Source organism: Condylura cristata, unplaced genomic scaffold (assembly GCF_000260355.1).
Source record: "Condylura cristata isolate star-nosed mole 26May11 unplaced genomic scaffold, ConCri1.0 scaffold00005, whole genome shotgun sequence".
In the NCBI taxonomy this organism is placed as follows: Eukaryota; Metazoa; Chordata; class Mammalia; order Eulipotyphla; family Talpidae; genus Condylura; species Condylura cristata.
This window is the reverse complement of record NW_004567106.1, coordinates 12367044-12381704: the sequence shown is the minus strand read 5'-3', so window position 1 is coordinate 12381704 and position 14661 is coordinate 12367044.

Sequence of the window (14661 nt, the reverse complement as noted above, 5' to 3'; positions counted from 1 at the left end):
TATTAAGGAAATCATTTTGTTCACAAATACCCAGTTTAAATATGTTCATAAACCTAAAATTAATCAGTTTTTAAGATATCTAGTTTTAATCTAGAAACATCAGCATTTAAATTTGTGTATAAAGGAAGGCTTATAAGCATATACAGTGATTTTTCATTTTTATTGTATTTAGCAGGCCCCTAATGAGTCTGTAAAAGGTTGCGCCAAATGCCTTAAGGAGGAGTATAACCTTGGAATGATTTCTGTTGTCTTCCTATGGGAGACCTATATAATACATCAAGAAGAAGGTCTTTGAGGTGACAATGTCCAGGAGACAAGTATGTCCTAAAATGGTGCTTCTCAAACTGTCACGTGTTCACTAGTCCCCTGGGCATATTGGGAACACACAGGTTCTCTGCAGCTGGTCTGGGGTGAACCTGGAGCCTCCTGGTTAGCGAGCCCTCAGGCAACACTGAGGTTGCTGACCCACAGGCGGGTTCCTTCAGAAGCAGGGTCCTGGCACATGGCTCAAGGAGGACAGAATGATACTGTACTTCTTCAAACTTAACTTCCTATTCAGATCCATATAATGTAGCTATTCTGGGTGACTTGAAACCGTTTTAAATTTCTCCAAATTGAAGTACAATTTAAAGTAGTTTAAAAAGAAGTGGTATAAGAAGTACAAAGAGAATTACTCGTTTTTTTTTTTTTAAATATAAATATCATATGAGAGGATAATATAAATCATTGAGGTTAGAAAAGAGGAAAAAATAAAGCTCAAGTATAATTACTGAGTAAAGAACCAAAATGGGAAAAAAAGAAAACAGCCAAGGTGCAGGCGAAGCAGACTAGCCACAGAGGTACCCACCTGGCTTGGGGTGTGCCCAGCTTTAGCTGATAGCTTTTGTATGGGGACGGTGGGGGATTAAGTCTTAAGTACTTAAGGCTAAAGTATTCCGAAGACCTACAGTTGCCTAATCAAATTGCTTTTATGCCTTCGGATCAGCATTACATTACCCCACAGGGAATGAAACACAACATAAACATGTATTTAAATGAACTTAGAAGAAAGCTTGTTGTCCCGTCTCCTGTTTTAATTAGATATGTCTTCTATAAGAAACATATAAATGCAGGCTCTGCGGTCTCCCTGGCAAAGCTACAGCACTAAGTAAATCCACTATAGTATTATTTTGTTTGCTTTTTTCCCTTAATTAAGTTTTTTAAGTTTCCTTAGCTCTCTGTGTGGCTGCTTCAGCTTAGGCAGCTGCGTCTGTGGTGAAGGGCTGGGGAGAGCACATACCAGCCCCAGGTCCTCCTCCTGGCGCCTAATCATACCTCTTATGCAGCCAGATAGGAAAGCAGGAGAGAAGGGAGGGAGCCATCCCAACTGCACAATAAACACCCTTCACAGAAACCCCCTTATATTGTATTTAAGAAAAGCTCAATTGTTTTCCTAGCACAGTGATGGGGGGGGGGGTATGCAAAACCCTTAATTTCTCCAAGTACGTGGACAGCCTCCCAAGGCTTATGGAAAACAAGGCTAGCGTCCAATTATATAATGCCAATATATTAAAATATTTTGCTGGCTCAAGTGCTATCTCTACCCTTGATCTCTGAAATGGAGGAGGCTCCTCCAGACAACCTCAGAGGCTGTCATCGGGTATCAGTCAAACAGCCAACACAAGGTAACTTGCAGGCCTCTGCACTCTTCCCTGTGGTAAAGCCTCAGGGGGCCAGGGCTGGCTAACCCGCACAGGTTGCTGAATGGCTAGCTAAATGAGAAAACTTGCCTTAAAGTTTTGTGAGGCTTGCTACCCTTTTATGCTTTAAATTTTGATTCACTCTAATTTAAAATTGTTTAGACCTTAGTCAAATGCTACTAAAAGTGGGTGCATAAAGAAGCATATGCGGGACCTCCCAGGGGCGCAGCGGGTTAAAGCACAGCACTGAGAAGCTAAAGCCACTTCAGCACCGGTCTGATCCCTGCCCCAGAGGTGACCCACATGGCATGACAGACCTTTCCTGAAAGGCCCACTGCTCCCCTCAGCAGTGTCCTTCGTCAGCCAGCCTGTTCTCCTCACTCTGTCTCTGGTGAATCCTCTCAGCACCCCTGTCCCTGTATCCCAGTTCTGTCTGCATAAATAAATAAATATTTAAAATTAAAAAAAGAAGAAGCAATGCACAGAAGTGTATATTGATGCAGGAGTCTCCAAACATGTTGTTTTGGAGCGAATGGTGACTCACATAAGATGTAGCATATACTCATATATCTTTTTTGTCTTAAGACTATAGTAGAGAACATTTATGCATTGATAGGTAAATTGATATAGTATTGTTTAATTTGATTCTAATCTCCAGGCTAAGAGCTGGTGTAACAGGGTGGTCCCTAGGTGTCCTTCTCCCTGTCCTGTAACACTGGAACACTCAAGTAACATATGCACTCATGAAAACATATGCAAACTATGTATATGTGTGTGGGTATATATAAATACATATGTGTACACACACAGAGATATGACTAAACGTAATGGTGATTAGGAGCTTTTAAATTTTTTTCTTTTTGTTTTCTTCTCCCCTACCTTCAGATTTTCTGGTCCTTTTAAAACAAACAAGCAGAAGCATAAATAATGATTTTTCTTGTAGATATTTGTTCACAGCTATTTTTATCAGTTATTTAATTTACTCAACACAATTGAATTGGGCATTGGAGATGCACTAATATAAACTAACGTTTAATATTCTATTCCATGTTCTTATTTAAACAAATATCTCACCCAATACTTGTGACTGACCCATGAAAAGAGCTAGACTGGGAGGCTCCATGTTACTCCTGCTTCTCTAAATTTCTCCTTATTCTCTATTTTCCAAGGGTAGAATCACTCTGATAAGCAACTTTTTTATCACTTTGTTTGAACTTTACAGAAAGAAATGTCCCTAAGCTACATGGTACCTGTGTTCAGCTGTGAAGACACAAACATGTGGGCTTCGGGTGCATCTTTTTATGGCTGTGTTCTAATACAGCAATAGCCCAGCAGCCCCCACACCTCTCTGAGGCAGGGCAGGACTGGGGAGGTGGCAGCCTATCACCGCTTTTCTTGTTTCTGAAGACACTCTCATTCGGGAAGTCCCGAAGAAAGTTGCGTGAGAGCAGGCTCATCAAACAGAATAAACAGAAACTGATCAAACACTGAAAGACCAAAGTCTGTAAGAGACGTATAAGTAGTTAAGTATAGATCTTCAAAATGGAACTTTTGTGTATGCCCCCGGTTCCAGAAGAAACCACTATGATTAGCAGCCTCCAGCTTACATGTAAATTCTAATGTAGTTAAGTGCTACTCCTATGCTGTCTAGGTGTAGAGTGTTATTTAAAAACAGCTGCTGCCAACCCACCCTGCTGCTTTCCACAATGACAGCATACTAAAACGATGTCTCCTCTGGGCCCTTCACAACAGAACCTGGTCCTGTTCTTCCAATCCTTTCTTGTACCACATCTCTCCCCAGTCAGCTGGCATAACTGGCCTGTCCTAAAACATGGCCCCCACTTTCCGTATTTGTCTCCTTATCCCAAAAACCTCCTTTCTTTTCCCCATTTCATCTATGCGGCAGTAGTGGTTGAACTTTACTTCTTCAGGAAGCTTCCTGAGAGGTCTTCAGCACCCAGAATGCCCTCCACCCTCAGATTCCTCTGTGCTCTTCTGTATAGGGTTCACTGGGCCATAAGTGGGATTCAGGGGGTAGAGGGTTTGGAAGGGGTGAAGCTATCAGTCAGTCCCCAGTTCATATACTCCTGCAGCATTTTCTCACTGTAGTTCCACCCAGTACTGTTGCTCTGACTCTACTTGTTTTTTTACCTGATGAGGCAGACCATCTACTAGAAACCTTAGCTGGGTCTCCAATGGGCCCCGGGGCCCTTTTGCATTATAAAGCATACAATGAGTCATGGATAAAATGATAAATCATTATTTTACAATCTCATTGCTCCTTAACTTTTCAAGGTCAGATCTTTCCAAATAGAATTCTATATCTCAGAGCTACCATAGCAATGGTTTGCCTATATTAGGTGCTCAACAGGTATGTGTTGACTCCAATGCCCTCTTTTGAGGTAGAGGCTGGTTTTTGTCCCTTGATACCATCCTCTCTTTTCCCTTTTAGAAATAGACAGCTCACATTTTACTCACTACACCACTGCCAAGCTGACCTCATAATTTCCAGTCTCTCTTGTCTAGACTAGACTTCTTTATCTTTCCAGTCTAAGCAAGGCATATGACTAAACACCAGGCAATAGAGTGTGAACAAAAATAAAGTGTAGAGTTCTAAGCTAAATCCTTTAAAAAAGGAATCTACTTGAACCCCTTTCTTCTATTTTATATCTCTTTCCCTTTCCTGGGCTCAAATGCATCACACAGAGCTAGTGAGCCAATTTCAAAGATGATAGCCCCCTAAAGGATGTCATAAAAACAAGATAGAAGGAATCCCAAGTCTGAATTATTTCATGAAGCAAAACAATCTTCTACTTATCCTAAATTGGCCATTTATTTCAGAATGATATAGAGAGAAAATAAAGAATTTTATCTAATTCACACCACATTATTTTCAGATCTCTACATGAGAGTAAATTAGCCTGTACCCCAAAAAAAAATATGTATTTTTTTCCAGATGACTAGGACTTGTTAAGAAGACCTCTGTCCCTAAGTTATACCACATACTTTACTAAAACTATGCACAACATCTAGATTCTGTATGGATTTATTTCAATATATGAAGCTACTTAAAGATATAACAATGTAGACATAATGTATCACCTAAGCAGCTCTAACCTCATTTGAGTAACAGGATAGAATTTTGCTTAGATTTTACCTTTTCTCATTTTGTCACTTTGCCAAACACAAACTTCAATATCACTCCTTCTCATACAAATGCATGCATTTGACATTTTTCACATGTGCCCCAAATCCAAAGTACCGATTCTATAGGAGAGGACTACTATATGACATATTCTCCAGAAACACCATATGTCTAAAACTGAGGCTCAAGGAGTATTCTAATCAGAAAAGCTAAAGCTGTGTATTTTTGTTTTTAACCCTAAACCTCATACAGCTTTCACTTATGTTACTGGAAGGTTGCTGAAGTCTTGATATGCCTCGATTAAAAGTCCTGAAAAGGGGTCCTCCCTGGTGGTGCAGAGGTTAAAGTCACAGCTTTATCAAGCTCTCACCAGCTACTGCAACATGAATTCAATCTACAACCAGAGAGATGACCCACATGGCGGGGCAGACCTTTTCTGTCTCGCCCACTCTTCCTATCAGCAGTATATCTCAATCGATCCACCTATTCTGTTACCCACTCTGTCTCTGATGAATCCTCTCAGCCCTGTACCGCTGGCCTATACCCCAGTTTTTGTATGCATTTAAAAAATAAAATAAATATCTTTTAAAAGTCCTGAGAAGACTTTATGGAAAGTCCTCAATATATTAAGAACAAAAATACCATATAGTACAGCAATACTTCTGGATATTAACCTAAAGAATATGAAAACACTAATTCTTTATTTCCCCATCTCCTCCCAAAAACACTAATTCAAAAGACCTATACATGTCTATGCTCAATTTGATTCTAAAGGATGACTTTAAGTAACAGATTTTCAGATTTCACTTCTAAAAAGAACCTAGGTAGCTTTTTAGAAGACTGTAAGGGTCAGCAAGTCATAATAGGAACAATCCCCCCAAGGAAAGTGTTCAGTGTCACCTTGACTTGACTTCCTTACCCATGTTTGTCTTCTTTGCGTAGGTCTTTTAAGAAAATGAAGCTGCAAGAAGTGGAAAATCATTCAATGAGTACTTTTCTCCAATGTAACTACAACGAAGGAGTGGAACCAACCAACTCCAGCTAAATGTTAATTAAAATTTTACTTGTTAATTTACAGATGAAAGGTGCTAGCCCTTCCATGATTTATAGAAGGAAATGCTGCTTCTCACCCTAAATCTCTATGTTGTAACTCCATCGTCTCTGCTGCCTTTCAATAAGAGAATAAGTAGGGGGGAAAAAATCTTCTCTCCAAAGACCTCTGTTTATGAGCTTCACTCACTGTGAGATCTCAGGGAACATATGTGGTCAGGATCATTTCTTCCAGCACCACAGCTCTTTTCAAAACTCCTCCTTTGGCAGCCAGCAAGTCTCTTATAATCCCTCTGGAAATAGCTTTTCCCTGAGAATAATCACCCTGGCAACGAGGCAGGGAAGAACACATAACTGTGTCCCAGGAAAGCCATGTTTGAGACCATCACTTGGTGCCAATTCTAGCACAGTATGGAGACAGCCAAAGGGAAATGTTGCTTTGATATAGAACTCAGCCTCTGTGGCAGTTCAGCATGGGTGGCCCTAAAGCTGGGTAAAAAGCAACTGTAGTTCTTAACCTGGGTCATTTCTAATGTTCAATAGTTAGAGGAAAATACTGAACGTTCGTTATTTCACTGTAGATTCAGATGTTTATCCTACCTTTATGAGACAGAAGCAGGACCTCATTATTTTCCCAAAAATATGGCTACTTTTATACATATATGTAGTATGAGTTGTTTAATCATTGTAGTTTTGAATGAAAACTTTGAGTCATTTATTAATAATAGAAAAGTTTATTATTTTTGAAAAAAAGGAAAGAGGGGCACATATAATTGATATTGCACTCATTAGGATTCTGGAAATTTAATCAAATAGTTTCATTGAATTCATTGAAATTGATGTTGATTGCATCAAGATAATTGGTGGCATCCCATAGAAAGATGTAAATTTAGAAGAATGGATAGCATTTCAAAGGCTATGTTTTGAGTGACATTTTCCTCTTTCCAACACCCCATTTTTGCAACAATAGGAACACAAAGAAATTTTATTTCTGGTTTCAATTTTCAAAAATCCAATATGAAGCAAGACTCAACTCTAAAGGCCACCTTGTCTCAGCTTTAAAAATATTTTAAAAATGAATTATTGAACATATTACAAATATATTTCTGAATAGATTAACAGATGCAAGCTATTAGCAATTTTTAAATTAACTTTTTTCTACCATTATATTTTTTTCTACCAATATATACAATTATATATTAAGTGTTTTAGGTCTTTTAATAGAAGCTTTCAGAGCACTCTCCTGAGTCATTTAATTTCTGTTAACAGATCCATCCTGGCTTCTTATTGGCACCTATTCCCCTGCCACCCACGTAGAACTCCAAATGTGGATGCAAAGACTGCTGAGCTGTGAACACTCTATTTGTGTAATTCTGCCAGTGACCACCCTTAAACCTCAGAAAAATCAAAGAGAAGCAAAGATATGCTGAATTTAAAAAAACCTTTGAGGACACTTAGAAGAATGTGGGCTTAGGCCCACCAGTGAAAGAGGACACCTTTTTTTAATGCAAAGGATAGGTGAACTGTGAGTCCTGGGTCCAAATACTTTCTTTTACCTTCTTTCATTCTTAAATAGGATGTGTGTGTTGTACATGCTTATATGTCTGTGTGTGTGTGCGCGTGTACATGTATTTTGTACCATAAAGTACAATAAAAGCCATGAGATGATAGGGCTTTCCCTCAGCAATTATGGATTAGGCAAAAGTGAAACAAAATGAATATACAGTATTCTTGTGAACCCTAACTACCGACTTCCTTGCCAAATCAACAACACTAAGAGCTTTGTTTCATTTTTATTTCAATTTGTAATTTCAGTTTTATTCACTGCTCCGAATTAAAATAAGGGTAACATCAGTTAATTATAAGTTAATTTGGTATAATCTGGAATAAATTAGATGACTGCTCAGTTCATATAACTATATCGTAATCATATATTGGGATTTTTAGACTTCGAAGGGAGCTTTGAACTCACTTCCCATCCAAACCTCTCATTTTAAAGATGAAAAAATGGAAATCTAGTGTGATTAAATGACCTGCCCAAGGTCATCCAGTTAATTAAAAGCTAAACAAGAACTAGATGCTATGTCTCTGGCTTCCCCATCTGGTGTTTTGTTTTCCTAGTACACCTCAGCTTTTGATCAGTCATAATAGAGGTTGCAGTGGGCTGGATTAAACAGAAGAACAAATAAGTCTGGTGTCCCCTTTTCTTGTTTGTGGGCTTCTTGAAAATGGTGCTGTCTTGTTTTGTTGCTTATTTATTTAATTATCTTTATATCCTCTCCAGGATTTATCTGACAGCTTTCACCAAAAAAAATGTTTTGTTAGCTTAGCAAATCAGCGAATCTATCTTTCTAGGATCAGCACATTAAGGCTAACATTAATTAATGTTAACATGAGTTTAACATTAATGATGGTAAAGGAAGGCTTCCAACCAGGTAAAGAGTGATGGGGGAAGCTGCTTTTCTTTGATTTTTTTCAAAGATGTATTTATGCATACAAGAACTGGGGTACAGGCCAGAGGGCAGGGGTAAGAGGATTCACCAGAGACAGTGGGGAGCAGAACAGGTTGATCCAGGAAGTACACTGCTGAGGGGAGCAGCGGGTGGGTCAGGAGACATCTGCTATGCCATGTGGCTCATCTCCCTGGACAGGAATGGAACTCGTGCCGCACTGGCTTCAGATAGCTCCATAGTGCTATGCTTTAACCTGTTGCACACCAAGGAAGGCCATCCATTTTCCATTTCTCTACCATGCAGAACAAACCACAGGGAGGCAACAGAGCATGATAGAAAAATACAAACAGCAGTATTATTTGCATCAAGTGAATAGAACATCCTTTTTTCTCCTTTTCAAGTTGCCAATGAATCATATGCTAACATGTATAATTCCCTCACAATTTGTTCTTATTGCTCAGATATAAATCAAGTCATCTCTCCATTCTGTGTAGTATAACTAACAGGCTGTATATTTATGACTTAAAATATTAAATATTTCATGCTAATTAAAATATTAACAGAAGCAGTTTGTGAATTATAAAGCACATTTGAATGGATAATTTAAACATTTGGCTTCTAGTTCTGAACTAGTCAGAAATAAGTTGTATGACTTTGAACCAGCAGAGCAAACCCACCGGTGATTTCCCATCTTCCTTCCAGCTTTAAAACCATTTGAGTCAATATCCTTTTTTAATGGATTTGCAAATATTTATTGAACAGTACCCAGGACCAGACTTGTGTTTATTGTTCTAAAGAAGTTAGCTACCTCACTTGGAGAGAACAAACTTAACCCAGTGTGTTCTTGCCATTATAAATAGAAGATTGAAGTCATCAGTTAGGCTATGAAGAGGTAATGAGGAAGGCAGGGAGATCAAAATGTAAAATAGGGTCTCTGCCCTCAAAGACTTTAACAAGTCAGCCAGGGAGGCAGAACTCTCCTATGAGGGTGTATGTTCATATTGGTAATGTCCAGACTAAGCATCTACTTAATTTTATGTAGATAACACATTTTTAATAAATGTCAAATTAGTTTATAGAATTTTGAAACTCCATATATATTCAGGGAGGAGAAATGTGATCTAGATTAGGATCACAATTCCTGAAACTGGGTGACCACAACAGGATAAGTGCAGAACCTCCCTTAAACTGACGTGGCCAGGTGTGCAGAACAGCCCTCCTTTGAGGGGTTAGTGTTCTGTGGCTGCTGATTGAATTCTTAATGATGTCATCTTTGGGTGTGGATTTTGTGAGTGAAGTCCACTAGGGCAGTGGAGTCTTGGCGTCAGGCTGCATCCTCTTGGCACCTCTGCTTCCACGAAATTCCGTCTCTTTCATATCCCTAGGATGCGTCCTGAGCGGTGCTGCCCATTCCTGGGTAGCCCATAAGAGACCTATGGGAGATGCCTTGCCTGTTTGGTGTCTGGTAGTATACAAACCCTGAGCTGTGAGAATCAGGCACACAGGGCCTGGGGCAGTTGGGAGGGCTGCACTCACCCACAAGTATACCCTGCTCCTCCTCTGAGGAGCGTCTCTGTCTCTTCTGGACCCCTGGAGGCACGGAGTTTCTTCATTTCAATATTGAAGATTGTGCTCTGATATTTGCATTTAAAACTGATGCTGCACAATATAAAATGAAATGAGAAAATTCTAAACATTTACTATCTAAATATATCTTTTTTTAAAATGGTATTAAGGCCCTCCCTGGTGGTGCAGTGGGTTAAAGCTCAGCACTAAGAATCTAAAGCCATTTCCGCATGAGTTCTATCTCCACCTGCCCCGGAGGTGATCCACATGGCACAGCAGACCTCTCTTGACCCACCCACTGCTCCCCTCAGCAGTGTACTTAGTCGATCTGCCTGTTCTCCTCCCCACTCTGTCTCTGATGAATCCTCTCACCGCGCCTGCACCTCTGGCCTGTACCCCAGTTCTGTATGCACAAATAAATAAATAAATCTTTAAAACAAACAATAAATAAAATGGTATTAAATAGCCAAAAAAAAAAAAAATCATGACAAGGCTGAGAGAGAGAGACCACTGGAAAAGTTTCATATGTGCCTTTTCCTCTGTTTTTTTAAATAAGAGTTCCACATTTTTTTTTTATTATGTAATCAGAAGGAATTGTTTTCCCACAAACAGAAAGGCGTCTGTCCTAAAAAACATTGGTCAACTTGGCAGTGCTTATATGCATTCAGAAAGTTGAATGTTTTCCACCTTCATTTTCCAGCTCCTCTTGTATTTATTTTATTTTATTATTTCTTATTACTTCTGTCCTTTGTTTTAAGACTCCTCAAACTTAGAGAGCTTGACCTTTACTATCAAACACTTGGAAAGTTTCCCTGCTACTACTACTTGCATAGTTTTTGTCAACCATCTTGAGTTAGAAGCATTTACCAAGTACAAACTAAGTGACAGAGACACCAAGAGAATAAACAGACTCGCTGCCTAGTCCAGTGAATTTGGGAGAATGGGTCCCACTGGCCTAGACCTGGCATGCCACTGTAGGTCTCGCTGGCTAAGAATGTGAGAATAGCACTAGAGAATGAGGAAAAGATATTTAAGTGCACAATAGTGGTTGTTCAAAATATATCTTTAAAGGAAAATATAAACACATAGTATCACAATAAATCAATTATAATTATAGTATAAAAGCATTAAGAGACCAGGAGCCCACAATTTTGTATTCTGCTATCTTCATTTGATCTTAAAATATCATCATAAATGTATGTTATGATTTCTTAGTATTTTCTTAGCTTTGGATATTATGTATATTTGATTGGTACCCCCAAACTGTTCTGTATTTAGGATTATTTCCTTAACATAGATTCTCTGTCGTAATTATTGCAACAGAGAATATGACTTTGATATTGAATGTCCACGACTAATATGTCAAGAATAAAGGATATTGATAAATATTCAAACTACTTTCAAAAAAATTATAGAAATTTCTACCGTACAAACTTGAGCATTTCACAGCATCCTTCCCAACACTTAAATTTATCATCTAATCAATTAATTAGTCATTTTCCAATTCAAAAAGTAAATCATACCTCATTGTTGCTTTAATCTGCATTGCATTGCTTTGATTACTAATAAGACTGAATATTTATTAGTGGTTGTATGCCCTTTTATAGGAATAAAGAGGAGATAATGGCAAAGATCGGCAACATTAGTTCTGTTCTTACATCCTACCAGTCTAACATTTCCAGCAAAAAGAACTACTCTTCCCCAAACTGACTATCTCTGGTCAGGATAACACAAAATAATGCACATACTCCTTCACCAGTCTCGAAGGGGACAGAATGGCGTAGCACGCTTCTTAGTGAGGGCTGCGTCATGTGCCAGTCATGCCAGGGGATGGAGACACCCAATTGAACTGTGAGCAACAAACACCATTTCCCAGTACAAATCCCTGAGCTGGGCTGAGGGAAATGACTGCATCCCACTGTAGACACCAATGAATAAGGTGTAATGTATTTCCATGCTTTCCGTGCTAATACTCCTAGGCTACAAGGAACTGAGGAACGAGTAATCACAAAGTCAAAGGTAGAATGTACTTACAGGTAATCAGTTATCAAGCACTTCCCACAAGCAAAAACAAATATTCCCTTTTAGAACTGGGCACCTGCCAAAGCAAGTATGAGATTAGATCTATTGTGTGTATATTTTATGGAAAAGTTTTCATATATTTCAACATTAAGTATCCTTAATGCTTGACCAAACAAACCTTCCTTTGACATATGTGTAATGATTATCTTTTCATTGTGTGAAGTTTGTCTGGAGTAAAATAAAACAATAAAAACCCCTGTTAAAAAAAAATAAAAGAAAGAATGAAAAAATATTTATTTTAAGAAGCTACACATGTTTTCAATTACAGTGTTCTGATAGATACAGATCATGAAAAATGATGGAGGTGAGTTTTGAAATCTTGAAGTTCATCAATATAGGGGAATATGCCATAAAAGACTAATCTGTAAATATAACAAAAGGACTGGTTTATATAAGATTGCTTCTTAGTTATTGGGTCTTCTTAATTACACTCTTTTCCACTCCTATTTTGATCACAAAGTGATTAAGCATAATAAGGCATGATTCAGATTTGCTTATATTGGCCCTGAAATGTATGCTAGTACTATATTCTTCTTCTGTATTTTTCTCATTCATATTGCCAGAAAAGTACAAAGAAAACAGGGATGCACAAAGAAGCTAAGTAACTTGTCTGAAGTCATATAGACAATTGCTAAGAGCCAAAACCCAAAATCCTGTTTCCTCTAGTCTAATCCACTAAATCCCTCCAACAAGCATCATAACCCCAACAGCTGAATTTTTCTGGGTGTACATTCCAATGGTTAGAAATCAGGCAAATTGTAAATGCCACCAGCAAGTGCTAACTAGGAACCAGTGAGCACTCAGAGCTGAACCCAAATCCCTACTCTAAACACTCTGTAGTCTGTCCATTTTTCACATATTTCTCCAAGTTCTCCTGGATATTATTATAGCTCGGGAAAGAGTTGGTTGGAAAACTTGGCATCAACTGTACAAATAATACGAAATGAATAAGTTTTTCTTTTGAGAGTTTATTTCTTCAAACATCGGTTCAGAAGCTGTGGAAGCAGCCGTATTTAATCAAACAAATGCTATGAAACCTCATGTTTTCAGTGGAACAGACATGGTTTTTGCCATCTGTCTTTTTGCAACTGTAGAGTCTCCACATAGTAGATGTGGTAAAAAGAAATCATGATTGGTTTCTTCCCTAACAAACATTTTTTCATGAAAATTGTCATCATCTTAACTATGGTCTGAATGAATGAACAGAATATGCCAAAATAGATATAAAAGGAGTAGAATTTCCAAGCTGATTTTTGAAAAGGTCCTGATTTCTGTGATATGCTGTCCATTTCCTCATTCAAAATGCATATATATGTATATGCAATGTATATATTATATGTGTGTATATATATATATATATATATATTTGTCATCCACTCCAAAATGAATATCAAAAAATGAGAGCTTGAGAGCTTTTAGAAAGGTGGAGAAACACATGTGTTGATTGTGAAGAGAGCAAGTTAGTTGGAAGTGCCTTGAAAATCTACAGTTAAGAAGAATGCAGAAAAATGAGGTGATATGTGTGCTTATAATACAGTATAAAACAAGCTGAGAATCAAGAAGGCAATGGGATTTTTTTTTTTTCATCCTGGCTAAATCACTAAATATGTGCAGGTCTTCTTTTTGTATTTACAAAGTTGGAATCATGGGCCCTCCCTGGTGGCGCCCCAGGTTAAAGCACTGCACTGAGAAGCTAAAGCCACTTCCGCATGAGTTCGATTCCCGCCTGCCCCGGAGGAGACCACATGGCGTGGCAGACCTCTTCTGACCCGCCCGCTGCTCCCCTCAGCAGTGTACTTCATCAATCTGCCTGTTCAGCTCCCCACTCTGTCTCTGGTGAAGTCTCTCACTGCCCCTGAGTCTCTGGCCTGTACCCCAGTTCTGTATGTACAAATAAATAAATCTTAAAAAAAAAAAAAAACAAAGTTGGAATCAAAAAATGTCACACTTAATCAGAGAGACACTTTATGGACACCAGGAATGTGAATTTTGAAGGCAAACACTCTATAATATTATTATAACCATTTCAGTCTTACTTCTAGAACTTATACTGTAGAATCATGTAAATGCCACTTCCAAAATGTCTCTTGACTCTACATATTGCTCTTCATTTCCATCAATATCCTAACCTAAAATTACATGATCTCATATCAAGACTACTCAGCATTTTCATCTCTTACCTCTGCCTCCTTTCTAGCTCAAGACTAATTCCAGAGACTCCAAGTCCTAAAAAGTTTACAGTTCTCTCTCCCAGCCCCATATATAATTTGAATAAAACTGTACTTTGGCTTTCAAAAAGATTTTAGCATGAGATTCTGTAAAGTTGTTTTCCTTTTCTAGTCTTCAAGACTATTGCTTGATACAGAAGTATTGCAGACCATGGTACTTAGAATCTAGAACTAAGTTCTGTGAATTTTTAAAAAATCCATGACTATTAGAGCTTCATATTCAAAAATCTTTTTTTTTAAATATTTATTTATTTATGCATACAGAACTGGGATGCAGGGGCCGTGAGAGGATTCACTAGAGACTGAGTGGGGAGCAGAATAGGCCGACTGACAAGGTACACTGCTGAGGGGAGAAGTGGGTAGGTCAGGAAAGGTCTGCCATGCCATGTGGATCACCTCCAGGGTGGGGATTGAACTCATGCTGAAGTGCTTTTAGCTTCTTAGTGCTTGCTTTAACC